Source organism: Chelonoidis abingdonii, chromosome 16 (genome assembly GCF_003597395.2).
Source record: "Chelonoidis abingdonii isolate Lonesome George chromosome 16, CheloAbing_2.0, whole genome shotgun sequence".
Classification (NCBI taxonomy): Eukaryota; Metazoa; Chordata; order Testudines; family Testudinidae; genus Chelonoidis; species Chelonoidis abingdonii.
The window spans coordinates 17,824,366-17,851,850 of NC_133784.1; the positions used below are offsets into that span (position 1 = coordinate 17,824,366).

Here is a 27,485-nt window from a genome sequence, read left to right on the forward strand (position 1 = left end):
TGTATAACTTTGCATTTCGTAGCGTTACAAAGCATCTGGTTCACATGGGTCCAACATATCAAGCAATCCAGATGGCTCCGTATGACTATCCTGTGCTCACTTTTTACCGTTCTCCTCCAATCCCTTCAAAAATTTTAAATCAACAGTGATTTCATATTTATTTCCAGATCACTGATGGAAAAGTTGAAGAGTCAGGCCTCATACCAATCCTCACTAGAAAACCTCCTATTTGGGGATGATTCCCCAATGACTACCACTTTGAGATGTCAGTCAGTTCTTAATCCATTTAATGGTTGTTATATTGATGATATAGTGCTAATTTTTCATCAGAGTGCTGTGTGGTACTAAGTCTTACAAAAGCTTATGCATGTTACATCTATGCAGTTACTTTTATCAACGCAACTTGATACCTAACATAGTCACCATCTCGCTCATGGAGGTTGCAAATATACCCACACCAGCCTATTTTTGTAGCCCTCATCTTTCCCTTTATGCCAATCTCATATTTTGCTTTCACAGTATGTTAAATCTTATTCTGATTTCTCAGGGCACAGCAGAGCATGACTCATTTTTACCAGCCCAAAAGAGACCTCGCACTCTTTTGGGCACTGTATAAACGTTCGTTCTGTAATCTAAGGTAGAATCTTGAACATAACTTCCACGATGACTGTTTCAGCCTATTTTGTAGAGTCTTCCAAAACCTATAGCCAAAATTGCTTTAGTTAGAAAGTTTCATGAGAGGAATAAAGAAATTTAAGTAAGGCTTCCCCTCTCCCCCGAGGTGATGAGCTACATGAAGGTAAAGCTGCCGTTTTCCCTGTCTACACTAGGATTTTACAACATGTAGATGTTCCATAAGCACATCTATTCTTCCTAGCACCAACATGGCACTACAGGAACCTCTTGTCATAAGTCCTCCTACACTTCTGCCTCCACCACCTCTCAGTCCTTTCATGGTGCTTATGAAAGGCTAGGCATTTGGAAGTCAGCCCAATCCCACCCCAACCCAGTGAGCTGGGAACAGTGATATCCCTTTTCTTAAGGAACAGCTCTCCCTACCAAATACACAGCTTTGAATTGTCCCATACATGTAAGTCTGGGAATTAAGCAGGTACTTCCACAGTAGCCTTACTTTTTCCCCTTTAATAGATGAATTACAGTACAATTAGGTCCTTCACACCACAGCATAACATGCTTCCTCCCATGTTCTAATATGGCCCATTGCCACAGCTTATGAGATCACATAACAGGCACTTGCACAGACTAGGAGACTCCAAGTGTGGAGGGAGAACCCTTCAGGGAGACTCTGTTGCCTCTTCCCCAGATCACTTGAGACCTCTGCAGATGGCCAAGGAAAGTCTGCATCCTCGCCTCACAACACACTTGCCTTTGGGGGAGATGTCCTATTACATGGTGCCCAGCAGCAAGAGTAAGTACTAGGCCTGCGGCTGCCATCTGCAGGAGCCCTAGCGCACACAAGATTTGGACCTTCCTAGAAACTACTTACAGGAGGTATTCAGGAAGGATGCTCCACACTGCTAGGGAAGCCCTGGCAGCAACATGCGGAGAATCTATTCCCGAAAGGGAAAGGAAATTAACCCAATTGGTCCCAAGACTCAAAGGTGTTGGCTCAGCTTGCATTGCCACACCCAGTCCTCCCAGAGCTGCAAAAGGAAAACAGTTAAGGCACTGCCCTCATTTCTATTAGGAAAATCAGAACAGACAAGGGATTCAGAGACAAAATGGACAACAAAGAAAAAGTGAGCCATTTTCCCAGTGCAGAAGGCTATCACAACTAGATACAGACACCCGAACACTCTTGTTACTTTTCCACGTAGGCAACTGCTGATGGGCCACAGAGATGTTACACACAGGGTAGATAAAATTCAATTTTTTTTTTATTTAAATCATATTTTTTTGATAAAATGTTTTTTGAGGAAAAACCCAGCTAAAGATCGTTTTAATTAAGATGTACCTGAGCTATAATGTCTCATCATGGAATAGGGATTATAAATTCTAATTCTACAGCATGAGACAATATATTCATGAAAATGTTTAAGAAAAGTTTTGTAAACGAGTTCCAATAGTTCATGGATTAGGGACCCAATTTACAGGGTTCCGTGGGCTTCTATATGGATTTAGGTTGATCTTTATATCTACTCAGTGAGACTCGTTGCTCAGTCTAGAAGATACCATCAGAGATGCTTAGTTTTGCAGTTCTCAAACTGTGGATTTGTGTATCCAAAGAGAACATGCTTGTTAACCGCAAAAATGTTTTTAAATAAATAAATAATATATAGAGGTGGAAAATAAGAGACCCTATTGTCCCTCGGCAAAATTTGTGTATAGAGTCAGTCCCTTACCTCTCTTGAAAACTGCAAAGTTTCAAAAAAATGAATTAATTGAAGATTGTTGTGGGCAGAATAGATCTGGACAAGGAGAAGAAGTCTGGAGATAAATGTGACAAGGGAGGGACAGACAGTAGAAACAAAAGTGAAACTGTTTGAGCAGCATATTCCGGAAGTCTAGAGGTCTTTCTGAGTGTAGCCTTCATTGATTTGAGATCTACCATATCATTCTCTCACTAAAAGAGAAAACCTATAACGGCAGCAGGCTGTAAAAAAAGAGACCCAGTTTGGGAATCATAGAACATCAGGGTTGGAAGGGACCTCAGTCCAACCCCCTGCTCAAAGCAGGACCAATTCCCAACTAAATCATCCCAGCCAGGGCTTTGTCAAGCCTGACCTTAAAAACCTCTAAGGAAGGAGATTCCACCACCTCCCGAGGGAACCCATTCCAGTGCTTCACCCCCTCCTAGTGAAATAGTGTTTCCTAATATCCAACATAAACCTAAACCTCTCTCACTGCAACTTGAAACCATTACTCTTTGTCTGTCATCTGCTACCACTGAGAAAAGTCTAGATCCATCTTATTTGGAACCTCCCTTCAGGCAGTTGAAAGCAGCTATCAAATTCCCCCTCACTCTTCCCTTCTGCAGACTAAATAATCCCACCTTTAAGTAGTACTGAGTGTCAGTGAATGCAATGAGTAATACTAAATGAGCAGTATGGTAATAATAATTAAATAACTGCATTGACTTATTTTGTTTAGGAGAATCCATCCTCAACCATACAGGATTCTGAAGACTATCCACCTTCAAGATCACATCATTTTCTATAGTTTCAGAGTTATCTGCCAATGATAGTGTTTCAGTCACATCATGTATGTCACATAGCCACAGTATATTCACCTGTAGCAAAAGAAAAAAAAATCTCCATCATCCAGAAACAACCATAATAAGTTTTTGATAAGAACAGCAGATTACAAAAAGGGTAATTGATGAAAAAAATTGCCGTTTTGTTTATGCAACAAACTCTCCTTTCCCGTATGATTGAGAACCACACTTCATTAACATGGTTCAGTCATTAAGACCAGGATACAGTCCACCCAACAGAAGCAGATGTCGCAGGCAAATTGCTGGATAAAGTGTATGAAAGAGAAATTGAGCAGTGTGCAAAAGGTCTTAGAGGGTAAAATTGTTAACCTGAGTCTTGATGGGTGGAGCAATGTCCACAATGATCTTGTTGTATGTCCTTGTGTGACAACAGAAGAAGGGAATGCCTTCCTTACAGAAAGGATTGATATATCAGGAAATGCATATACAGCAGAATATTTACAAGAAAGAAGCAGCAGTAAAAGCTACTATGAAAAAAAATTCAAATATCTAGTAGGCAGCTTCATCACAGAATGCTGGAAATGTATCCAAGATGAGAAGAAATTTAGAAGAGAGTCCCAAGCTAATAGCATATGGTTGCAGTGCTCATTTGATGCACCTCCTAGCCAAAGACTTCAGTGTTCCAGAAATAAAGGCCAATGTTGAAATTGCAAAATACATCCGTAACAACAACTTTGCAGCAGTTGCTCTGAAAAAAGGAGGAGGAACCAAGCTAACTCTCCCACAAAACGTGCGATGGAACTCAGTGGACTGTTTTGAGCACTATATCAAGAACTGACCTAATCTGATGACAGTTTGTGAACAAAATCGTGAAAAAGTAGATGGCACTGTCACAGCCGAAGTTCTCAACATTGGGCTTAAGAGAAATGTTGAACAAATGCTGAGTGCCCTGAAGCCTATTTCTGTAGCCCTGAACAAAATGCAGGGAAATAGCTGTTTTATTGCTGGCACTGTTGAAATTTGGAAGGAACTGAGTGAGATCTTAAAAAGAGAAATATGCAATGACAGAGTTAAATTACAAGCATTAAAAATATAAATAGGACAAGCACTATCTCCAGCTCATTTTCTTGCAAATATTCTCAATACTCGGTACCAGGGTCAAACCTTAACTGCTGAAGAAGAGTTGGCTATGACATGGACATCCACCAATCAACCCTTCATAATGGCAATTATAATAAATTTCAGAGCTAAGGATGAACCATTCAAGATATATGTTTGCTGATGACGTTTTAAAGAAAGTCACACCAGTGAACTGTTGACAGTGTCTTAAGCACTTGGATTCAGAGACTTTTGAAGTGACCATCTCACTTAACAGCAGTAGCTTCAATATGGAGGAGCTCCTCCTATCTAGGTTATTCTTTATCAAACCCTCCCAAATGCTAAATTAACCAACAAAAACATAAGGAGCTCATTTCTATATATCAAAGTAAACAGTTGTACCATCCCCATCTACTACCACAACAGACAGCTTGGACCTACAGTTAAACATGGGTAAGCCCTACTTACCATCTGAACAATTTATTTTCTGCCAGGTGCCATTCACATGGCAAAGAGCACCATCAAAGCAATAGCTGTTCTGGCTCTGATGGAGCTTCTGGCAGCTCAAAACAGTCTGATTTTTGAACCATCACCTGAATTACAAGTTGCCAAGCTCAGAACAGTCAAAAAGGGTTTCAGATGCAAAATAAATATGGCAAAAAGAAGATCAGCATGAAAGCAAGCAACTGTAGAACCTCAGGGGCAGTGATCTTGATACATCTCAAGCTAAGCAGAAACAGGCCTACACGATAGTTGGATGGGAGTCTGCCCAAGAAAACTAAGTATCAGAGGGGTAGCCATGTTAGTCTGGATCTAGAAAAGCAGCAAAGAGTCCTGTGGCACCTTATATACTAACAGATGTATTGGAGCATGAGCTTTTGTGGGTGAATACCCACTTCGTTGGATGCATGTAGTGGAAATTTCCAGAGGCAGGTATATATATGCAAGCAAGAATCAGGCTGGAGATAACAAGGTTAGTTCAATCAGGGAGGATGAGGCCCTCTTCTAGCAATTAAGGTGTGAAAACCAAGGGAGGAGAAACTGCTTTTGCAGTTCGCTAGCCATTCACAGTCTTTGTTTAATCCTGAGCTGATGGGGTCAAATTCTCTACCGAAGAGAATAACGTTCCTATCCACCAGTACAAGCTAATTTCTTTCCAGTAAGAAAGGGTGGGGGAGGGGAGTACTGTAAATGGAACAACTGTTCGCCTTTGAAAGCTTTTGGAAACCAGCTCCATTTGCCTATTGCTTCAAAGCCAAACCAGCAAAACATTAGCCTGGGTATAAATACTTTGATTTGACCCTGACCCTCACCCCCATCTCTTTAGAAAGTAAATTCTCTTCACCTCCACTTAGCCATGGCTCCTCAGAGCAGTGCCTTTGTAGTGGGTCCTCTCCTCTCACTCCCCAAGTTGAGATTCAGCCATCTTTTGTGCCTGTGTTCCATTAATTTAAAAGTTGCTAATGATATGCTCATAAGCCTCTCCGTGTGTTGGGGTCAGTTCAGAGGCAGAAAGGAGGTGCCTACTGATGGCCAAACAAGCTTGTTAGCATCAAGTTCAAGCCTTCAAGGAACACTGTGGATGGAACCTTTGAAGCCACTTTCTCAACCTGGGACTGACTTGCCTGTAGACGGAGAAGAGAACACACCTCCCCTTTCCTCCTAAGCATCACTTAGGACTGCAGGGCAGAACCATCTTTTCAGCACCAAAAAGAAGATTCTGCTCTTCAACATGAAGCAGGCAAGCCAGCTGCCCTGTCCATAAGTTCATAGTTCTTGAAGCCACTCCACTTGGCAACTGCCTTGAAGATGCTGTGTGTGTGGAAATGGCTTAAGTGATTTAGCAGCACAAATCCCATTGACTTGAATGAGAATTGTACTCCTAACTTAAGCACCGTTGAAAATCCCATGGTTGTACACCTAAATCTGGTCTCACGAGATTCTACTGTTTTTGAATATTTTGGCCAATGCTACTGCAAACTTAGAAGGCAGTTTAGGTACCAGTGCAACCTTCCTTTGAAGTTCTACTTTTGGATCACATTCAATATGGAGAAGCTCCTTCCTATCTAGGACCTAGGTTATTCTTTATCAAACCCTCCCAAATGCTAAATTAACCAACAAAAACATAAGGAGCTCATTTCTATATACCAAAGTAAACAGTTGTACCAAACCCATCTACTACCACAATAGACAACTTGGACCTACAGTTAAACATGGGTAAAAGTTACGTTATACTGGAGTGATGGATTCCTTCCCACATCCAATGGGTATAAGGGGCATTTTCCATGCAAGAAAGCACAATTTCACAAGAGTGCTGTTTTAAGGCTTCTTAAGAACATAAGAATGCTCATAATGGATCAGACCAATGGTCCATCTAGCCCAGTATCCTATGTTCTGACAGAGGCCAGTGCCAGATGCTTTAGAGGGAATGAACAGAACAGGACAATTATTAAGTGATCCCTCCCCTGTTGTCCAGTCTCAGCTTCTGGCAGTCAGAGGTTTAAGAATACCCAGAGCATGGGGCTGCATCCCCTAGCAGCATGCACTCCTGGAAAGGGTTCATATTTATTCCTAGTAGCAATTATTTCTTTAGAAAGATTAGACCTTTTATCTTTAAAGTCAAGAGGAGGAGGAGTCAATAGGCGGGTGATGGCCAAATCCAGACCACCACACACTTTTGAATGAACCACAGAAATTGTATTTATTTATCATTGTTATTGATGTTGCAGCATGAAAAATGTTTCTTTGGGAGTCTGGACCTTAACTATACCTTGACCAAGAAATTTGGACCCTGATAAAAAAAAAAAATTGACTACCCCAGTCTAGCCCCTGCTATTCAAGACAAATTTTACCCAATGATGCACTATCAAAGCACAAACCTTCTGAAAGAAGTCAATGACAATAGAAGGGTCTATACACCTGGAACCCTGACGCAAAACAAGAGACTGCATATAAAAAACTACATTAAGATAATGCTAAAGTTACATATTCAGCACCCGAGAACTAGGAATTACCAGTTAGTATCATAGATGATATGGGTTGGAAGGGACCTCAGGAGGTCATCTAGTCCAAACCCCTGCTCAAAGCAGGACCAATCCCCAGAGTTTTACCCCAGTTCCCTAAATGGCCCCCTCAAGGATTGAACTAACAACCCTGGGTTTAGTGGGCCAATGCTCAAACCACTGAGCTATCCCTCCCCTTTGTCACTTATGCAATCTTAATTCTGCCTCCATGTGTCACGTAGACGTTCTCAACCTTTTTCTTTCTGAGCCCCCCCCCCAAACATGCCTATAAAAACTCCATAACCGCACCTGTGCCACAATAACTGCATTTCTGCTATATAAAAGCCAGGCAGTGGTAGGATGGTAGCAAGCAGGGCAAATTGCCTGGGCCCCCACAAAAGCTACACTCCTCAGGCTTCAGTTCAGCCCTGAGTGGCAGGCGCTCAGGACCTGGGCTTCGGCTTTCTGCCCTTGGCCCCAGTTGAGTCTAATGCGCCCTGTTGGGATCCCCAGACTCGCTGGTGAGAATCACTGTTTTAGAAAGCAAGTCTTTCCACCCGCTCTTCATCTAAATCACTTTTAAAATCTATAACTTCTACAGCCCCCCTAACAAGACAATAGGTGTGCACCAGAAAAAAAACCGTGAACAACCTGAAGTACATCATGCCTAAAAGGAGTAACCATTCATATTACTACAGCTGGTCCCTTCCCCACCCACCTACCTATCTGTCAATCCTCCTTTGTGTGAGACGCTTCTCCAGGGCAGGCAGGGGCAAATGTATCCGTGTTGCAGTCTTTAGTACCTCATTCTGGCATTACAAAATACATCCACTAGGCACCACACTAAGATTAGTGAAACAAACAATAAGTGCCAGTTTGCTGGCCATATAAAGCAGCAGATTTTAGGTAGCCTAATTGCTTTGTAGTTGAATAATTTCACCCCTGACTACCCCTAATTACAGCAGTGTTACTGGCTGTGAAGAAATTGTACCATGAAGTGTATTCTGTGGCAAGGTATTCTGCAAAACTGGTGGGGCAGACTGGAAATTCTCATTCTCTCATGCACAAAGTTTATATATCCAATGACAATGGGATTTTCACAGCAGTGTGTTTTCAGTCCATTCTTCATAGATTCCAAGGCCTTGTGATCATCTAGTCCAGTGTTTCTCAAATGTGTCTACCAGTGGGTTTTCCTGAGGCCATAACAGCCTTCTAGGCAACGATGGGGACACGGCAAAGCAGTGGCTGCTTCCTGTAGCACCCAGGTTCTCCACGGAAGGGCTTCAGCCTTCCCCTCCAGCTTTAGGGCTCCGGGCTTTAGCTCCCCCCCGCAATCCCCTGGCTTCAGCAGGGCCGGCCTTATCAGGCACCATGGTCAAGAAGCAAGGAGTGGGGGTGCGAAACCATGAAAGGGATCTCAGGGCAATGAGGGGAAGCAGCAGGGCCCACAGGAGCGATGGGGAGCTCAGGAGGGTTGGGGGAGTATAGATGAGTGGACTCACCCCTGCAGCGCCTCCTGCTGGTGTCTTCTGGGAATTAACTCAGTTCCAGCTCCGGAGCGCCCTCTGCAGGCTGGTGATCCACCTGTCCTCTGGCCCCCGTGTCCCTCCCTGGATCCCGTGCCCTTCTACGCAGGGTGTTGCCCCCTGACAGTAATCCCTTTCTCTTAGGGTCTCCCCTCTCCAGGGAACCCCCACACCCACTATCCCCACCTTGCCTCAGTATATACTACTGCCAGTCATTGTCTAGCCCCACACCCTGGGACAGACTGCAGTATCAGCCTACTCATCACTGGCAAGGTTGGGTTTGGACCTGCTGCCTTGGCCTACCCCTGGGCTGCCCTCTGCAACCCCCAGTCCCTTTAAGCCCAATGCTAGGCCACAGCCTGGGGCTTCCCAGACTAGAGCTCCTCAGCTCCTCTGCCTTTCCCCAGTCCTGCTTCACTCAGGTACCCTGTGTCCAGCTCCCTACAGGCAGAGGGAGACTGTTTGGGCTCCTGGCTCCCAGCCTCTTACGGGGGCCAGCTGGGCCTGATTGGAGCATGGCCACAGCTGAGCCTACTTTCCCCAATCAGCCCAGGCTTCTTGCCCCAGCCCCAGCCCTCTTCTGGGCTGTTTTAAGCCCTTCAGGGCAGGAGCAGGGGACCACCTTGCTACAGGGAGGCAGCAAGGGCCCAGAGGCAATGGGTACGGGGCCAGGGGAGGTAGCGAGGGCCAGGACATCAAAATACAACTTTATATTATTATTGTCTCCAAAAAATAGCTCCATAAATAATGATTTTCACATGTTTATGTGCATATTTGTTTGGTTTTCCCCTAAAGTTAATTGAGTATTTTAGCAAAATTTGTCAGAGCAACCAGCAACAGTTGGTGGCTGCACTCTCAGGCCACCAGAAGTTTTGTTCCAATAGTTGATTACTTTCACCGTTAAAAATGTATACCCTATTGTCCTGCACCCAGATGTAGTCGGACCTCCTGTATAGCCAAAAAACTTCCTGTGACAAAGTGGGAATTTCTGTAATATTTGTATGAATTCTAGGCATACCTCAAGTTTCCCTCTGTACCCTGTTTTGTTATTCAGTGGGTGCAAAAGTGGGCACACTACCCCTGAACAGGTGTGTGTCATCTGGGTGGAATAAACAGAGTAATTAAAGAACTGTCTCAAATCAACAGAGGGTCCAGCAAGACAAAGTTGATTGTTTAGTTGTTGAGGTGACATCTGGCAGCAGGAAACCCTCAGGCTGGCCTTGTGAAGCAGGCTTGGGAACAAGGTGTCAAGAGATTGGAGGGGAGGGACTCAGAAGCCCACAGCTGGGAGACAAAAGGGGAACTAAGGAGAGAGCAGGAGATGAAGTCCATTACCGATTGGCTGGTTCACCATGGCACTGGCTTGGCCAAGGTGGACTATGGCTTAACTTCTGCCTCACTTTGCTAAGCTAGGGACTATAAGATTCTTTAGCAAGGTGACTAATAAATGGTTCACTTGTTCTCAAAAGGTTGTCTGTGTCATTGCAAATACTGAGGCCTTGACTACACTGGCGCTTTACAGCGCTGCAACTTTCTCGCTCAGGGGTGTGAAAAAAACACCCCCCTGAGCGCTGCAAGCTAATCCCCATGAGGAGGTGGAGTACGTGCAGTGCTGGGAGACCTCTCTCCCAGCGCTGGCGCTGCAACCACACTCACACTTCAAAGCGCTGCCGCGGCAGCGCTTTGAAGTTTCGAGTGTAGCCAAACCCTGAGAGCATTGTGCCCTGAAGGGCTACAGTAAAAGCATCCTTCAGGATTACAGCAAGGCTGGATTCGCAGCAGGGAGCCATGGAGTTTGACAACATCCACTAGTGTCAAAGGCTGTCTTGAAGGCCACGCGCCTGCCCCTGCAGACCTGTGTGGGTTGCTGGGGCCCAGCACATTAAGGGGTCACTCCCAAGAGACTGGTTACAGGCTGAAGCTTAGACCAGACACCATGACTCCATGACACTTCATCAAAATAGTTCCTAGAGCAGATCTTTTTAGAAAAACATCCAATCTTGATTTAAAAGTTATCTGTGACAAATCTGACATCAGGAATCATAACATTCAAAAACCAGCAGGAGAACACTTCAATCTCTCTGGACACTCAACAACAGACCTCAGAGTGGCAATTCTTCAACAAAAAAAATTCAAAAGAGACTCCAATGTGAAGCTGCAGAACTGGAATTAATTTGCAAACTAGATACCATCAGATTAGGCCTGAATAAAGACTGGGAGTGGTTGAGTCATTACAAAACCTAAATTTAATGTCCCCAATACTAATTTCTCCCTACTGTTACTCACACCTTCTTGTCAACTGTCTGTAATAGGCCACTCTCTTTACCTTTTGAAGTGGTTTTTTCCTCCCTTGGTATCCTGCTGTTAATTGATTTATCTTGTTAGACCTGGGGTCTCAAACTCAAATGACCACGAGGGACACATGAGAACCAGTACATTGGCTCAAGGGCCACATTTACTGACACCTCCCTGCTGCTGCCCTCGGTCCCACCCCCTCTTCACCCCTTCCATGAGGCCCCGCCCCTGCCTCGCCTCTTCCCACCCTTTCCTCACCCCCATTCCAACCCCTTCCCCGAAATCCCCACCCCAACTCCGTCCCCTCCCTGCCCCCAGGGAGGGCAGGAGGGCTGTGGGGTATGGCAGGGCCTCAGGGCAGGGAGTTGGGGTGTGCGGTGCAGGAGGGGGTCAGTGTGCAGGAGGAGGCTCAGGGCAGGAGGCTCAGGTGCAGCAGAAGGTTCAGGGCAGGGGGCTCAGGTGCAGCAGAAGGTTCAGGGCAGGGAGTCGGGGTGCAGGAGGGGTGCAGGGTGTGGCAGGGGGCTCAAGGCAGGGGGTTCAGCTGCAGGATGGGTTCGGGGTGTGTGCTCTGGCCCAACGCTCACCAGGGCAGGGCAAGCTCCCTACCTGCCTGCCCGCCCTGCCCCCGCTCGCTCCAGGAAGCGGCTAGAACCTGGGGAAGGAGAGGCGCAGGGGAGCATGTGGCTGTTGCTTCAGGTACTGCTCCCAGCAGCTCCCATTGGCTGAGCATGGGGAATCACAGCCAATGGGAGCAGCTGGGGGCGGTGCCTGAAGCAACAGCCACACACACACCTGCACCCCTCCTTCCCCAGATTCCATCCACTTCCTGGAGCAGTGTGGGGACAGAGCAGGCAGGCAGGGAGCCTGCCCTGCCCCCGATGTGGGTCGGGCCGGAGCCACTCTAGGTTGCTCTCACTTCACAGATGGGGGAACTGAAACAGAGTTGTTAGCCCACGGCCATGCAGCAATAAGTGACAGAACTGTGACTAGAAATCAAGTCTTCTGATTCTTAGTTCAGTGCACTAGTGTGATGAAGTGGGAATTGTCTTAATGTTTTGCACGAATACTGTGTGTGCCTCGGTTTCCCCTATGTGTTGCACACATCTAGGTGGTGGAACAAGGGTGTGTAGTTGTTGCAGCGACCCCTAGAGGGCAGATGTGACTGCTGTCTAGCTCCCTGGGCCCAGACGATGGCCTGACACTCTGTAATATGGCAACTAATGGCTGGGACCCCATCCTCTGCAAGAGACAGCTAGAGGAGTTGGAGAACAAAGAGAGAAGGGGACAGATAGCTCAGTGGTTTGAGCACTGGCCTGCTAAACCCAGGGTTGTGAGTTCAATCCTTGAGGGGGCCATTTAGAGAACTGGGGTAAAAATCTGTCTGGGGATTGGTCCTGCTTTGAGCAGAGGGTTGGACTAGATGACCTCCTGAGGTCCCTTCTAATCCTGATATTCTATGATTCTAAATGCTGGAGAAGGACGGGGGGAGCACGCAGAAAATAACACCACGGGCCGTGTGTTTGAGATCCCTGTGCTAGACTGACCTAACACTTGGTAAAGCACCCACATTCTTTCATGTATTTACAGCTGCTCCTGTATTTTTTACTTCATACATCTGATGAAGTGGGTTCTAGCCCACAAAAATTTATGCCAAATAAATTTGTTAGTCTCTAAGGTGCCACAAGGACTCATTGGTTTTTTCCAGAGGAAAGAGACCCCCCCCCCCCCCTTGTGTGATGATACCTATAAGGGTGGCCCTTTCCCCAGACTACCAGGTCTAGCAGAGAGAATTTTAGAGAAGTTTCCATTAGTACTACCAGGAGCTCAGCTGCACCTGTGTTAGGTAACACAGTGAAGTGTCTAGCATCTTATGGTATTTTTAACACATGATGTGTTAATTAGACCCACTCCTCAAAAGGTTTAACTGATATGATGGTAAAAACCATCTTCAGCTGTAGGAAACTTGTCTACACTGCATCTCCTAATGCAGCAGCTGAACTGGTGTAGCATCACTTGGAATTTCTCTAAAATTTCCTACTGTGCACAAAAGGTATTAGGTTTGGATTCTTGACTCTGCCTCAGATTGACTGAAGTGACCACGAGTAAGACACACATAGAGGAAATAGAGACTGAGTCTTCAAATTCCCTGAGAAGGAAAGAGTATTTATACAGCCTGTGTACTAGCAAATCAGGAGTCAGTTATGATTATGCAATAAACCTACAGGTTTAAATATAGCGAAAAACGTTAGGTACATGAGACCACAACACATTCCAACAAAGAAAGCTTTTCTTCCGTCACTAATGTGAAGGCTTACAGCAGTGGTCCCCAACCTCTTTGTGGCCAATAGCACATTCATGTTTTCAGAAGTGTGGTGGGCGCCAACAATTTTTCAAGGCTTATTTTGTATTTGTACATTAAATATGAAAATCATTTAATATTACATAATATATGAATCCAGAGAGAAAGTGGAGAGAGACAGAGGACAGAACACTGGAGCCCGCAGCACTCTGTCCCCAGCAGGTGCAAGGCCACAGCTTCTCTCCCCTGCTGGGCACTAGGTGGGCGCCCATAAATGCCCCAGCGGGGGCCATGGCACCCGCGGGCACCGCGTCAGACACCACTGGCTTAGAGTATGTCTATACTACAAAATTAGGTCGATTTTATAGAAGTTGATTTTTAGAAATCTATTTTATACAGTGGATTATGTATGTCCACACTAAGCGCATTAAGTCAGCGGCATGTGTCCTCACTACCATGGCTAGCATCAACTTATGGAACGGTGCACTGTGGGTAGCTATCCCACAGTTCATGCAGTCTCCGTTGCCCACTGGAATTCTGGATTAAGCTCCCATTGCCTGATGGGGCAAAACCATTGTTGTGGGTGGTTTTGGGTACATGTCGTCAGTTGCCCCTCCCTCCATGAAAGCAATGGCAGACAATCATTTCGCATCAGACACCAGGGCGATTAGAAGAGCACAGCAAGGTGTGCTGAGCATCAGAGAGGCCTTGAAAAAACAGTTTCATGACTGGCCAGGGTTTTGTGTGACAGTTGTGTGTGCGTTTCTCCTTGATGCAAACCCGCCTCCTTTGTTGATTTTAATTCCCTGTAAGCCAACCACCCTCCCGCCTTCAAAATAAAGAAACTATTGTTTTGAAACCATGCACTCTCTCTTTATTAATTTAAAAAAATGAGATAACGGACAAGATAGCCGAGGTAGGGTGGGGGAGGAGGGAAGGACAAGGCCATATTGCTTATTTTAGCCACACTAAAAATCAAACTGTTTGAATGACAGCTTTCTGTTGCTTCGGCCATCCTCTGGAGTGGAGTGGCAGGTGCCCGGAGCCTGCCTCCCTTCCCCGCGTTCTTGGGCATCTGGGCGAGGCTGCTATGGAACATGGGGAAGAGGGTAGACGGTTATACAGTGGTGATCTACTCTTGTTGGCTTTCCTGCAGCTCCAACAGATGCTTGACCATGTCCGTTTGCTCCCCCATTAGCCTCAGCATCGCGTCCTGCCTCTGCTCTTCACGCTTGCTTGCTTTCCTTCCTGGCCTCTGCCACTGAATGGCTCCCCATGCATTAAGCTGTGCCCTATCAGTGCAGGAGGACTGCATGAGCTCAGAAAACATGTCATCATGAGGGTGTTTTTTCGCTTTCTAATCTGTGATAACCTCAGGGATGGAGATGATGGGGGAGCATAGAAACATTTTATGCTCTACGATTCTGGAGGGACCGCATGGTCACCTGCTGCTGAGTTTGCCACACTGACCAAACAGGAAATGAAATTCAAAAGTTCCTGGGGCTTTTCTTGTGTACCTAGCTAGTGCATCAGAGTTCAAAGTGCTGTCCAGAGCAGTCACAATGAAGCACTCTGGGATAGCTCCTGGAGGCCAATATCATCGATTTGCATCCGCACTACCCCAATTCAACTCAGCAAAGTCCATTTTAGCACTACTCCCCTCACTGGGAAGGAGTACATAGGTCAATTTTAAGAGCCCTTTAGGTCGACGGAACAGGGTTGGTGGTGTGGACACATTCATTTTTAAAATCGACCTAATGCGGCTAAATTTAACCTAACCCCGTAGTGTAGACCAGGCCTTAGAGGTCAAACATTCAGGTTTTATTCTAGGATTCTTTATACTTTAAGTCAATATTGCTGAATTTTCTATCAGCAGTTTAGAATTTTGATCCATAAAATCAGAACTAGAGTTCATCTGAGACAAAGCACAAACCCACAAGGAAAAGATGTGAGAGCTACAGAATAGAATTAGGATAGCATTACTGTCATAAGACACCTAGACAAGAGAAGTTGAGTGTTGTTAGGAGCATTAACATACAAGTAGCTTGCTGGAAACTTATCCTTTTTCACAGAACCTAGGGGAGGGATAGCTCAGTAGTTTGAGCATTGGCCTGCTAAACCCAGGGTTGTGAGTTCAATCCTTGAGGGGGCCACTTAGGGATCTGGGGCAAAAATTGGTCCTGCTAGTGAAAGCAGGGGGCTGGACTCGATGACCTTTCGAGGTCCCTTCCAGTTCTAGGAGATTGGTATATCTCCAGTTATGACCAAGAATCCAAGCTTTAAGGAATTGTTATTTTTCCCAGCCTAAGGGATGATGAAGAAATTTATGAACTATGTGTAATACACAAAGCTCTCCACACTGAGCAACCAGCACAAGCAGAACTTACCTTTTCAGCATCTCAAGGCCTTGGATGTGCTATGTCAATCTGATTACCCACAGATTTGTATTCTTCCACACTGTCATTCAGAGTTCCCAGAACTCAACAAGGGACTACTATTTGGCATCAGAGCACAAGACCAAAGCAGACTATATTGCACAAACCAGATAGTGTGGAAAGCTTTAGGAAGCAGACGAAGTTTAAAGCTCTGGAATCTGAACAGATTCCACAACATACTCTGAAATTTCAGATTAATCACTTGTCTACAATCAAGCATAGTTTAGGAACAGAATGTAAGTTGTAGTGTAGACAAGGGTGCAAGTATTTTTACCATCATGCTGCCTAACCCTGTTTCATGACAGCTTTTGTTAGGGTCAAGAGTGCCTAAGCCCTGTTTACACTGCCATCCCCAACATTAATACACAGATGGAAAACCACCACAGGAGAATTACAGGCCTGCATTTTCCTGTGCAGATTCACCCTTAGAGGAGTTCATTCTGTTAATCCAGAAATTCCTCACAAGGCTATTGCTCCTGTATCTAACTGAGCGCTGGAAAGTCTACCCCATGCCACTTATCCCCAAGAGCACTAATGATTCTATCTGGTGACTATAGGGCTCTGGAAGCCAGGGTGAAAGGGGGCACAGGTTGTGTTTTTGTCCATCCTTCCGGTTGAGAGTAACGGCCCAGGCAGAGACGCCTACATCCTGGAGACAAAAACATGGCTGAGCAGATAATGGCACAATGGAAGGGTTTTGGCTTCCTCAGCCATGGGATGCTGTTCTGGGAAGGGCGAATGCTAGGATGAGATAGGGTCTGTGACGGGTTCAGTCACAGAGACCCCCCCCTTGGGACTGTCACCTGATGTGCTGGAATTACCTCTGAGCCCGTTTTTCATTGCCAGCTTGGGACTCCAGAACCCTGCCTTGTTGAGCCAGGTCTGGTCCACACCCCCGAAGCTACAGACTTTAACCAAAAACAGGACAGCAAGTCACCTATCTCCAGCACCCAGACTGCAATGCGATCCAAACTGCAAATAAATCTGTTTTAGTCTGTATAAGCCTTATACAGAGTAAAACTCAAATTGTCCGCCCTCTATAACACTGATAGAGAGATATGCACAGTTGTTTGCTCACCCAGGTATTAATCACTTACTCTGGGTTTACTAATCAACAAAAGTGATTTAATTCAGCATAAAAAGTAGGATTTCAATGATTTTAAGTGATTACAGGACAAAATAAGTTACCAATCAAAATAAAACAAAAACACACAGATCTAAACCAAATATATTAAGAAACAGGTAAATCTCACCCTCCAATAAGCTTCTTTCACAGACTAGACTCCGTCTTAGTCTGGGCCCAATCCTTTCCCCGGTACAGTTCTTTTTAATTCCAGCATGCATTTTAGGTGAAAAGCAGGGGATTTCACATGACTGGGACCCCCTTTGTTCTGTTCCACCCCCTTTTATATCTTTGGCATAAGGTGGGAATCTTTTGTGTCTCTGGGTCCCCAGCCCTCCTCCTAAATGGAAAAGCACCAGGTTTAAGATGGATTCCAGTACCAGGTGACATGATCATGTCACTGTAAGACCTCATTCTCCATTCTTTCAGGGTTGGCCTGCACATACCCAGGAAGGTTTGTGAGTAAACAGAGCCATTCACAACTAATTGTCCTAGTTAATGGGAGCCATCGAGATTCCAAGCTCACACTTTGCATAATTACAACAGGTCTTCAGAGTTAACGTTATATTTCTAGTTTTAGATACAAGAATGATACATACATAAAAATAGGATGAACACATTCAGATTATAAACCTTGTAATGATACCTTACAAGAGACCTTTTGCATAAAGCGTATTATAGTTACATTATATTCTCATTCCAAGCATACTTTTCTGAAGCCTATGGAGTGCAACATCACAGGGTCCACCTGACTAAGGCCTTGGTTACACTGGCGCTTTACAGCACTGCAACTTTCTCACTCAGGGGTGTGAAAAAAACACCCCCGAGTGCTGCAAGATACAGTGCTGTAAAGTGCCAGTGTAAACAGTGCCGCAGCGCTGCGAGCGCGGCTCCCAGCGCTGCAAGCTAATCCCCATGAGGTGGAGTACATGCAGCTCTCTCCCAGCGCTAGCGCTGCGACCACACTCACACTTCAAAGCGCTGCCGCAGCAGCACTCCCGCGGCAGCACTTTGAAGTTTCGAGTGTAGTCAAGCCCAAAGAAAGAAAAGAACATCTTTGCACACCAACTCACCAACCTAGTTAGGAGGGCTTTAAACTAGATTCAAATGGGGCATGTGACAGAAGCCCACAGGTAAGCACAAAAACACAACTTTAACAGAGGGCTACATGTTGGGGGGGGAGGGGCAGACACATGGAAAATTACAATTGGGTCATCGTAGCAACAAGAGGAAAATCAGTGGGGGAATCTGCTCAGCACCTTAGCTGTCTGTACATAAAAACAGGACATAAGTACATAAGCTAAATTACAACTTAACTGGCAACACAGACTTGGTGGGATAAATCTCATCATTGGAACATTGATACAGAGAGGTGTAACTTGTTAATTAAGGATAGGCAGGGTAGAAAGGGAAGCAGTATTACACTATATCTCAAGTATATATACACACTTGTTCTGAGGTCCAGAAGGAGGTGAGAGGCAGACAGTTGACAGTCCCTGGGTAAAGATAAAGGGGAAAAAAAACAGGGATGATGTCATGGTAGGTCTACTACAAACAATCCAATCAAAAAGAGGTGGAGGATGAGGCATTTCCAGAAGAGAAATAACCAAAACACAAGACCTGGTAGTAAAGGGGGACTCATTTCCATCTGTTGAAAAAGTAATATGGCAAAACAAAGTTTCCAACAAGTTCTTAATGTACTGGGAATAACTTTTTGTATCAGAAAATGGGGGGAAATAACCAGGGGTATAGCCATTTTAGATGTGATTCCAGAGGAATGGGTTGTGACTCTGAAAGTGTAAGACAATTTGGATGAAGTAATCATAAATGATAGATTTTTCGTGATTTTGTGATTCTAAAGAAGTGAAAGCTGTAGAATAAAGACACTGTACTTCAAAAAAAAATGCAAATTTACAAACCCAGAGAACTGGTAGGTAAAGTCCCATAGGAAGAAAATCTAAGGGACAAAGTTGTTCAGGAGAGCTGGCAGTTTCTCAAAGAGACACTGTTAAAGGCACAACATCAAACTATCCTAATGCAAAGGAAAGATAGTAAGAGCCAATAGGGTTTCATCAGAAGCTTTTTATTGACCTGAAAATCAAAAAGGAATCCTAGAAAAAGTAGAAACATGAATAAAATCTACAGATGAGTACCAAAGAATAGCACAAGCATGTAGGGACAAAATCAGAAAAGCTAAGGCACAAAGTTACACCTAGCAAGAAACACAAAAGGCAGTAAGAGGTTCTTTAAACACATCAGAAGCAAGAGAAAGATTATGGAAAGTGTAGGTCCTTTGCTTAGCAGGGAAGGAGAGCTAATAACTGCTGACATCAAGAAGGCTGAGGTGTTCAATGCCTGTCTCGTTTCAGTCTTCAATAAAAAGGTTAATGGTGACCTGATACTTAACACAACTAATAGTAACAAGAAGGAATGAAGCCAACCCAAAACAACAGGTTAAAGAACATTTAAATAAGTTAGCTATATTCAAGTCAGCAGGGTCTGACTGAATTCATTCTAAGGTGCTAAAGGAACTAGCTGAAGCAATATTGGAATTGTTATAAATTATCTTCAAAAACTCATGGACAAGAGGTGATGTCTCAGAGGACTGGAGAAGGGCAAACATAGTATCTGTCATTAAAAAGGAGAACTATAAACCAGTCAGCCTAACTTCAGTATTTGGAAAGATATTGGAATAAATCATTAAACAATCAATTTATAAGCAACCGGAGGATAATATGGTTATAAAGAATAACCAGGATGGATTTATCAAGAACAAATAATGCCATACCAACCTAATTTCCTTCTTTGAAAGGTTTCTGGCCTACCAGACAGAAGGGGAAACAGTAGATATGATGTATCTTGATTTTAGTAAAGCTTCTGATAGTGTCATATGACATTCTCATAAGCAAACTAAGGAAATGTGCTCTAGATGAACTTACTACAAGGTAGGCACGCAAAGTGGCTGAAGAACCATAGTCAAATAGTAGTTATTAATGGTTTGCTATCAGACTGGAAGGATGTCCCTAGCGGGGTCCTGCAGGGGTTAGTCTTGGATCCAGTAACGTTCAATATTTTCACTAATACCTTGGATAATGGTCATAAAATTCATGCATTATACTAAACTGGGAAGGGTTACAAACACTTTGGAGAACAGCATTAGACATCAAAATGACCTTGACAAATTAGAGAATTGGTCTGAAATCAACAAGATGAAATTAAATAAAGACAAGTGCAAAATTCTACACATAGGAAGGAAAAATCAAATGCTCAACTACAAAATGGGAAATAACTGGCTAGATGGTAGTACTGCTGAAATGGATCTGATGGTACAGGGGATCACAAATTAAATGAGTCAACAATATGATGTAGTTACAAAAAAAAGCTGATATTCTTGGGTATATTAACAGCAATATCATGTAAGATGCTGGAGGTAATTGCCCCACTACTCTGCAGTGGTGAGGCCTCAGCTGCAGTACTGTGTCCAATTCTGGATGCTATACTTTAGGAAGATGTGGACAAACTGGCGAGAGTCCAGAGGAGAGCAAAAAAAATGATAAAAGGTTTAAACACTTGACGTATGAGGAAAGGTTTAAAAAAAACAGCATGTTTAGTCTTAAGAAAAGGTGACTGAAGGGGACCAGATAAGTCTTCAAATATGTTAAGGGTGTTACAAACAAGACAGAGATCAATTGTTCTCCATGTCCACTGACAGCAGGACAAGTAGTAATGGGCTTAATCTGCAATGAAAGCAAGCCATTTCTTGGGTCAATTAAGTGCCAACATTTCAAAAATTCCATACAAAACCTATACCACAAAATTTAGAGCAGAAATGCTGATGTATCAGCCCACTTGCACATGTTTTTCCAGCTCAACAGTGAGTCCAATGCTGTTACCAAGAATTTATTACAAACATTTACACACTGATTATCGGAGAGATGTGCATTTTTCAAACTGACATGCTCCCGCACAAAATTTTTCTCTAATGCAAGAGTAGTTCAGACACCTACAGGAATCTAAGGGCCAATTTCTGCACCAAGGAAAAAGTAAAATCCAAAACCCACTAAGCTAGGCTTTGCTGATTATTTCTTTAAGTAGTGGCATTCCAAACACTTCATCTTACTATCAGGCTTTTTTTTTTTTTTTGGATTGGCACAGTACCCTATATTTGGGATAGGAGAGTGAAATGACAAGTATCAGGAAGAACGAATAAATGGTTTAAGATGCTTGCAATAGAAGGAGCAGGAGACACTTTGCAAAGAAACCTACAGTTAGAGACTATTAAACTGAGGGCCCTGGAGGCGGGAAGGAATACATCAAACTAAAACTTTTTAAAAATAGCACAATATATAAACTAAAAATATAAACAAGAGCAGCAGCATGTCTGGGGCAAGAAGCACTGGAGGCCATATTATACAGGGGGCACCTGAGAAGAAGCAGGGCCTCTTACCAGGAAGGGTTGAGGGTGAACTAGGTAAGTGCTTGCTATTTACCATAGAAAAAGGGGTTTTGTCATGCTTTAAGGAAACGAAATGTCTCTCAACACCAGTTCTCACCGCTACAAGTCAAGGACACTGTTCAGCCAGTATCTAGGGAGCACACTACTGTCCAGAGGTCACACTCTTCCCAGTAGCAACACTGGCTTCCTCCACATTCTTCCTCCCCGGACCACCAGCAGGAGGTCATTGGCAGCAAAGCTCAGGGTAATCTCTACTCATTTACATAGAATTCTGCTATCTGCCTTAGGCCAATTCCAAAAGAGCAGTGCTATTCTGAAAAGAAACTACACAGAAATAGCACCTCCCTGATCCACAATTGCCCCATGCACATACACCACCAGAGTCAGGTCTGCTGATTTGAAGGGTCTAGAGATTAGCTTTAGGGGCTACAGATTTAGACTTTGCTGACTAGGTATTAGTTTTATTGCTCTTTACTTCTGATGAGCCAGCACACCTAAAGAGAACATTGGAATCTATTCCTTCTTGTAACTGATTGGATCTTAGTAAACAATTCTGTTGCACATCTGTGCCAACCCAATGAAGATATAGGGTCTAATACAGTCTGCAGAGCCTTGATTACTAGTCATGCACAACATGGAAAGAACTTGGCTTAATTCTCAGAGCCTTCGGGGAGGTGAGTTTGCAGGGTTGGCAGGGGGGAGTCTTCTTGTCCAGTAAACCCTTTTTCTCACACACAAAACAGTGACTTCTGTAGAGTCACTTTTCAGAATGGAAGTGCATTTTAAAGTTTGAGGCAAAGAGTCCAGAAGCAAATACAGTCTGCAAGGAGTACTAGGATGTCTGGACCTGGCAAAAGTGGTAAGCGACTCAGGAAGGGTGATGCTAAGCACCATCAGGGCTTGGATCCGGCCCACGGGATTCCCGTCCTTGGTGCCACGGGCACTGAGCTGCTCTCAGAGGCGGCCAGCACCACTTTCTTGTGGCCCCCAGGGTGGGAGGGTAGAAGGCTCCATGCATTGCCCTTGCCTCCAGCCACTGCTCTGTCAGCTCCCATTGGCCAGGAATGGGGAACAGCGGCCAATGGGAGCTTCAGGGGAGGTATCTGGAGGCACAGCAAGGGCAGCACACGCAGAGCCCTTTCCCCCCAGGGGCCACAACACTTCCTGGAGCAGCAAGGCATGGGGCCAGGGCAGGCATGCAGGGAATCTGCCCTGGCCCCAGTGCACACCACTGCTACCCCGGAGCCGCTTTAGGTAAGCGGCACCGGGCCGGAGCCCAACCCTCTTGTACCCCACCCCCCAATTCCCTGCCCTGAGCTCCCCTCCTGCACCCCAACCCCCTGCTGCACCCCATACCCCTGCCCTGAGCCCCCTCCTGCATCCCACACCCCTTCTCTGCCCCAATCCCTTGCCCTGAGCCCCTTCCTGCACACCGCAACCCCTCCCACATTCCACACTCCCTCCTGCACACAATTTCCCCACCCAGATGCGGCCCTCGGCCTAAAAAAGTCTGCCCACCCCTGTGCAAGGCTAACAAAGCTGGTTTTTTAGCTCACCACAGGGCCATAAACATATCTCTGGACTGATCTACGAGGAAACCCCTGTGGAGTGCTGAAGGTTTTCTTGGAGAACTCGATCTGTGATGAGATCACCTGCACTGAACATGCCAACTGAAACACTACAGATTCAGTGGCTAAATCCCCACCAGACCCATGGTCCATTTCCCCACTTAAGAACAAAACATAATGAAACTTGCACCTTTATTTGCTTTTTAGAAATCACTTATTAGGATTCACCCCAAAATGATCCAGATCACATTCTTTCTTGGAGTAGCTGAGCAATAAGCCACGAAAGGATGTCTATCGGTGCTGGCCCCAGTTGTACTGTAAGACAGTATTTGGCTTTCAGTTCTTTCAAGTCCTCAAGAATATCTGCTGCCACCACACACCCTACAGCGACTTATTATTAATACAATCTGTGGCTCAGCAACTGACAAGTAAAAACCTTCTTACAAACCAATTTTGGACAGGTTCGTACAACAAAATCTTCCATGAAGAATAACGAAGACCTACTTTGGGGCTGGAGGGCCAGACTCCCTTCCTCTCTCAGTTTATAAACATCAAGAGAAGCCTTGTAACAAGGGATAGGGTAGGGGTGGGAAGCTTCTCCTCTCAGTTAGTAGCTCTCAGCTAGGCACCAGTGGGCATTGGTGTACAAGTGTAACACCACTAACCAGAACATGGCATTGGACAATGTGTCCCCAGACAGAAATAAAGATGTCAACCCTTGAGAAAACTGCTAGGTTAGGAGCCAACCACCCTACTCGCCTAGTTGCACTAACACAGCGCTACCATAATCAGGAGCAGACAGATTCTAACAGTATTTGTTAGTCTGAACAGGACTATATGATTCTACAAACACGATGAGAATTATACCTATTGTCCTTATAGAGAAACCTTGCTATAGTCAACAATCAAACCAGAGAACAGTAAGCATAACGGACTGTGTGCAGACCATAAGGCCCTGCCACACTACAATCAGCCTTGGCAGAATTCTTAATGTTTATTTTTAAGAGTTTTTTTTCAAATTTTATTCATTTAAATGTTAAGTTTCAGGAAATTATGGTGGGATAGACAATACTTATTTAATGATAGGAGATGCTAAGATTCAAGAAGTTTTATAACAGTTACGACACAAATTGTTAACGTCACGCGTCAGAACACAAAACAAATATTCATAAAGAAAACTCTAATAAATTCTCAAGCAGCATTTTTCTTAATTTCACCTACTACTGAGGGAAATATTTTGGCATCCATGGTGAAATCAATGTTTGCAGACATACCACTAAAAAAACTAATCCTTCCAACCCTAACTACAACACACCACTAGAAGGACAAGGGGGTAACAACTGCAAACAAGAGCAAGATAACTTGTCACAAGAACTGGAAGATGGGATTTCCAGCTCAATACCAAATAAGACCACCAAGTATGTCTACCACGCCCATCTCCAGGGTATCCAAATGCAGAGGTGACCTCAGAGCCCAGTCACTCAAGCCAAATGCAGCCCAAGGCACTTCAAGCTAAGTAGAAAAGGGTGAGTTTTATGCCTGGACTCAAAAAGAGGGCATGTGCAGGGTAACTCAATGTGGGCTGCCCCCTAAGCGATAGGGGCATAAAATGGGAGAGGATGAGAATGTAGGACACACTTGGGACCCTAATCCTGCTTTAGACGAGACAGGATGTGCAGGAGTATCTGCTAGTAGCCAGGGAAGAGGGACAGAATCCCCCACCACCAATCCTGAGCCCTCCCGTGGACTGCCCTCGCAGCAGCGTTAATCCCCCCACTACAAGGCACAGCGCTAATGATAACACCCCACTGCCGAGGGAGGCGGAGAGCACTATCCCCCGGCGTGTACGGCCCAACCCCCGTCCAGAGCCGAAACGGGGAAGAGCAACCCCCCGTCCCCGGGGCGAGCACAGCCCCAGCCAGCTCCCCAGGGACACCTGACACACCCCACGAGACAAGTCGAGCACAGCCCCAGCCATCCCCCCCCGGAGCCCGACATCCGCCCCCCGGGTGAGCATAGCCCCAGCCACCCCACCGGGCCCAGCCCTTCACTGTAGCTGCAGGCCCCTCCACAAATGCCCGAGCCACCTCCTCGCCTCAGGCCCAGTAGGCGCGGAACCCTCACCAGAGCGGCAGGCGGACGCACGGAAGGCCGCTCCCTGCCGGGGACCGGACACCACCGGCACTAACCCGAGCAAGCGCGACCTCGCGCAAGCACGTACCTAGGGGAGGGGCGGCGCACGGAACCTAGCAACCGACGGAACGAGGGCGCCACATCCAATCACAGCGTGGCACTAGATCCAACCGCACAGCAGCCGAACCGCGTACGCCCGCCCGGCGCCCAACCGCCCAACCCTACGACGAGATACGCCCCCGGCCCCACCCATCGCTCTTCCAGACCGGGGTGACACGCCCACCGCCGGCCTCTCCCCCGTCACAGCCACACTCCACGCCCACCACTGCCTCCCTAACCCCCCTGTATCGAGGCCCGCCTGCCCCCCAGGAACACACCAAACCCGCCCCCCCGCACCACTCCCAGACGGAAAACCCAGGAAGCACACTGACCCCTCCTCGCTGCGACATGATGGGTGATGGGGTCAGTACGGAGGAGGCGCCAGACCCCCCTGCAACGTGTGGGGCGATGTGATCAATGCAGTGCAGGGGCCAGCTCCCCCCCCCCCGACGTGTGGGATAATGGGCTCACTGCGGGGAAGAGGCCAGACCCACCTGCAATGTGTGGGGTGAAGGGCTCAATGTGTAGGAGGGGCCAGACCCCGCCCCAATGTGTGGGGAAATGGGGTCTATGCGATGGAGGAGTCAGTGCCCCCCCCCACGATGTGTGGAGTAATGGGCTCAGTGCGGCGGTGGGGCCAGGCCCACCCCCCGGACATGTGGGGTGAAGGGATCAATGTGAGTGAGGGGCCAGAACCCCCACTGTGTGTGGGATGATGGGGTTAATGTGGGGGAGGGCCAGACCCCCCCTGAGCTGTATGGGGAGATAGGGTCAGTGCAGGGTAGGGGCCAGACCCTCCTGCTATGTGTGGAGTTATGGGGTCTGTGCGGAGGAGGATTCAGACCCCCCTGGGATGTGTGGAGTGATGGCGTCAGTGTGGGGGGAGGCGACAGACCCCCTTTGATGTGTGGGCTGATGGGGTCAGTGTGGCTTAGGAGACAGACCCCCCTCTGCAATGGGTGGTGTAATGGGGTCAGTGTGGGGGAGGGGCCAGAACCCTGAAATGTGTGGGGTGTTGGAGTCAATAAGGGGAAGTGGCCAGACCCCGCTGTGATGAGTGGGGAGATGGGGACAATACACGGGAGGGGCGAGATACCCCAGCGATGTGTGGGGTGATGAGGTCAGTGTGTGGGAGGGGTCAGATCCTTCTCTGATGTGTGGGGTGATGGGGTCAGTGCAGTAGAGGGGCCAGACCCCCTACAATGTGTGGAGTTATAGGGTCAATGTGGGGGCAGTACCAGACCCCACTGCAATGTGTGGCGTGATGGGGTCATTACGGGGGAGGAACCAGCCCCCCTCCGCCATGTGTGGGGTGATGGGGTCAGTGCATGGGAGGGGCCAGATGTCCCCAAGAGGAATAGGGTGAGAGGGTCAGTTCAGGGGAGTGTCCAGACACTCCTGCTATGTGGAGGGTAACGGGTTTTGCGTGTTAGAGGGGCCAGACCCCCCACGATGTCTGGGGTGATGCAGTCAGTTCAGGGGAAATGCCAGAACCCCCTGCGATATGTGTAATGATGGGATCATTGCAGGGGAGAGGCCAGACCCCCTTACGATGTGTAATGTGAAGGGGTCATTCTTGGGAAGGGACCAGACCCCCTCATTATGTGTAGATATGTGAGGTGATGCAGTCAGGGCTAGGGAGGGGCCAGACCCCTCTGAAAGATCTGGGGTATTGGGGTAAGTGCAGGAGAGGGGCCAGACCTCCCTCTGATGTGTGGGGGATTGGGGTCAGCATGATAGAGGGGCCAGACCTCCCTGCGATTTGTGGCATGATGGGGTGTGACAAAGTGGGGATTTTCCCTTGTTATGTTGTATAGGAGTCTTATTGTTTTGCACAAATGGTGTGTGTGCCTCAGTTTCCCTGTGTATTGCACCAATATCTAGGTGGTTCGAATAAACGTGTGACTTTTGTGGGGGTTATTCCAGCTGTCTACATGGATGCTATGGCCACCCCTTCATAACTCGAAACCCAGGAGGGGATGTGACCAGGTGACTCTTGAGGCCGGAGGAGGAGCAATGGGAAGGGCAGGAGCCAGGCAGCTGGAAGTGGTCAGTCTCCGCTGGCTTGGGGCTCAGGGGGAGGACCACAGCCCTGGCTCGGGGCTCCCCTCCCACCAAGATGGACTTGGCTGAAAGTCACTGACTTCTGTGCTAACAAGTTCTTTTCTGCCCTGTGTTCCTGTCGACTAACAAACCTTCTGTTTTACTGGCTGGCTGAGAGTCACGTGACTGTGGAGTTGGGGTGCAGGGCCCTCTGGCTTTCCCAGGATTCCCGC

General features: G+C 46.4%; 1 protein-coding gene across 3 annotated transcripts in view; it reads right to left on the reverse strand.

Annotated features, from left to right (window-relative positions):
* Positions 1-25,217, reverse strand: part of DAG1 (dystroglycan 1) — a 134,275-nt gene extending 109,058 nt beyond the window's left edge. The window contains exon 1 of one of the 3 annotated variants that reach the window (XM_032792282.2): positions 25,199-25,217. The gene's annotated coding sequence lies outside the window, so the exon portion shown is untranslated. Of the gene's footprint in view, positions 1-25,101 lie in introns of all 3 variants that reach the window. The other 2 variants (XM_032792280.2, XM_032792281.2) reach the window with 2 other exon arrangements.
* Between the last annotated feature and the right edge of the window lie 2,268 nt (positions 25,218-27,485).